Source organism: Schistocerca serialis, chromosome 6, assembly GCF_023864345.2.
Source record: "Schistocerca serialis cubense isolate TAMUIC-IGC-003099 chromosome 6, iqSchSeri2.2, whole genome shotgun sequence".
Lineage (NCBI taxonomy): Eukaryota > Metazoa > Arthropoda > Insecta > Orthoptera > Acrididae > Schistocerca > Schistocerca serialis.
This window is the reverse complement of record NC_064643.1, coordinates 117184953-117187865: the sequence shown is the minus strand read 5'-3', so window position 1 is coordinate 117187865 and position 2913 is coordinate 117184953. Positions and strand designations below refer to the sequence as shown.

Genomic DNA, 2913 nt, shown 5'->3' with positions numbered 1-2913 from the left:
TTGATAAGGTTTAGGGTTTTCGGATCGAGTCCTAGCTCCTCAAGGATAATAAAGAGAGATTGCCTATCGATTGAATCATAAGCCTTTGCGAAATCAACAAAGGAACAAATGATCGGACTGTTTCTGACTGCTTTGTATTTTAGTGTTGTCTTCAAATTGAAAATTTGTTCTGCACAGGATCGGTGAGGACGAAAGCCAGCTTGGTATTCACCAATACTGTGTTCGAGTTGTTCTTGTGTTCGTTGAAGAAGACAAGCTGAGAGGATTTTATAAGTGACTTGGAGAAGGGAGATTCCTCGATAGTTGTTTATATCTGCCATGTCTCCCTTTTTATGCAGTGGATGAATTAGGGTGCATTTCCAATCTTCTGGTAGTTTTTCTGTCTGCCAAATGTCTGTGATGATTTGAGTGAGTTCTTTGAGGGAATTTGGTCCAAGATTTTTAAGTAGTTCTGCAGTGATATTATCTTCTCCGGATGCTTTGTTGTTTTTCAGTCTATGAATATGTCTTTGGATCTCCTCTAGTGTAGGTGGTGGGGATTCTGGATTTGTGTAGATAGCAGTTTCTTGAGGGAATCTTGAAGAAGGTTCAGGGCAATTGAGGAGTCCGGAAAAGTATCTTGCCAGCTCCTCACAATTTTCCCGATTTGTGAGCGCTAGTTTTGCATCTGGTTTTCTGAAACATAGATTTCGTGAGCCGTATCCATTGATTCTCCCAGCAAAGGTCTTATAGAAGTCTCGTACATTATAGTTACGGAAATTTTCTTCAATAGACTCACACTGTTCCTTGAGGTACTTCCTCTTGACTTGTCTGATTGTTTTTGCCACTTGTCTTCTGGTGTTGTGGAAGTGATCTAGATTTTCTGGGGATTTTTTACTGTTATACTTCAGAAAGGCTTTCTTTCTTTCTTCCAGCGCTTTTTCACATCCAGAGTCCCACCAGGGGTATTTTGTGTTCTTTTTCAATGGGATCAGTTCTTTTGCCTTCTTTGTAATTTTTGTTCGAAATTTTTCCCAAGAGTCAGCTGGTTTCTTTTCCCACTCCTCCTTCATATTGGTTTCTTTGCTTGTTCGTGTGTCAAATTTCATCATGTGTGTTTTCTTCGGATAGAATTTTTTTGGGGTGAATTTCACTTTAATGCGTGTTAAGTAGTGGTCTGAGTCAATGTTCGCCCCTCTGCGGACTTGGACATTATGGATCTCTTTCTGTACGAAATAGGAGATGGCAATGTGGTCAATCTGATATTCGCCGATCTCTTGTATGGGGGACCTCCAGGTCTTTTGTTTTCTAGGTTTTTTTCTCAAAGATGTAGACATTATTTTTAGATTATTTTGTTGGCATAGTTCAATAAATGTCAGTCCGTTTCTGTTGGTGAATCTGTGTGCTGGATATTTTCCTACAGTTTTTTGGTGTTCTTTCTCTCTGCCAATTTGTGCATTGAAATCTCCCATTAAGATTTTGATATCATCCCGGGGAATTTTGGCCATGACATCTTCAAGTTTAGTCCAGAATTTTACAGTTTGTAGTTGGCGTTTTCTGTTGTCTATGTTTGTGGGTGCATGAACATTTATCAATGTGTATTTCTTGTTGGCGCACTGGATACGCATGGTCATGAGGCGATTATTTATGGAAGAGACCTCTCTAATTGAGCCTAATATATTTCTGTGCACCGCATATGCCATGCCCAGGAGTGGCATACCATTGGCAATTCGTTTGTCAGTCTTGCTCTTGAAGATGCGATAGTTTCCATAGTCTATTGTATTTTCATCCGTGAATCTAGTTTCTTGTAACGCTAAGATCTTAATTTTTTGTTGGTCTAGCTCTGTTACTAAGTTGTGTAATTTTCCAGGTTGAATTAGGGTCTGAATGTTAAAGGTACCAATGTACATGGGAACCTTGGGACGAAGTTTGCTTGAGAACTCTGGTCGTGATGGCCCGGGTTCCCCAGAATCCGAAAACCCAGTTGTCGTCTGTCGACGAGTGGATTGGTTACCACCTGGGGTAATTCTGTCATTACTCTCACGAATCATGATAGCTTGTAAGTTTTGGTCCAGTGTTTCCACTGGGTGTTTAGAACCAGGGATTGTCAGTTCCTGGAGCATATAATACAGCCGCACCTATTAAATGGACAGACGCTGACCTCGCTGCCGCTCGACTCGAGTACAGACGCATTGAGGATTTGGAATGTGAGATTTTTTTTCAGGGTTTTCTCCTATAGATCCGCCGTGTTCTGCGTTAACAGGGTCACCTCGTGTAGGATGTGGCTCTTCACCACGCACGGACGGTCTTGGACGTAGCTTCCTCAGAGGCAAAGGTCTTGCATACCTCCTCAGCTCATCCCTGGGGTGGTGAGGACCAGTACTGAGTCAACCCCAAGCAAAGGTGCTACCTCTACCAACCACCTTGACCCCATAGTTCGCTTCTCGGCCTTTTGGCTAAGATCAATGTGTAGTATCTGTTCTTATCAGCTTAATATGAGCTGAAATGGACTGATTACTGCACCGGGAAGCGGTCGTTTTTATTCTCCTGTTTCAGGTCCGCGACCTGAACAATGGAGCTTGTGGTGACGCTGCCGGCGGAGGTCTTCCGCTGCCGGATCTGTTTCGTCACCAAGGCTGCCGGGAGACCAACTTTTGGCGAGTACAAGGACCACTCGGCCTTTCTCCGCCACTACAGGAGGCTGCACGACCCGGAAACGGTCCCCGTTTTCGAGTGTCAGTTTTGCAGCCGCCCCGCGGCTGAAGACGCTGCGGCTACACCAGCGGCTCTGCAATGCAGAGTCCGCAACCCCCGGCGCTGCCAGTCGGGGGAGAGTGGGTATGGGACACGATGCCGTGTCTGGCTCTCTGGGGCACCCAGAGAGGTCAGCCGGCGGGAGGTCACAGGCGAGGGCCCCCGAAGCTAGTAGGACAG

At 44.9% G+C, this 2913-nt stretch overlaps 1 non-coding gene across 1 annotated transcript; it reads left to right on the top strand.

The window, feature by feature from the left end:
• The first annotated feature begins 2415 nt into the window (after window positions 1-2415).
• Window positions 2416-2603, top strand: LOC126485604 (U2 spliceosomal RNA). Its single transcript, XR_007588039.1, has one exon. It is a non-coding gene; the product is annotated as a U2 spliceosomal RNA (small nuclear RNA).
• Window positions 2604-2913: the final 310 nt, after the last annotated feature.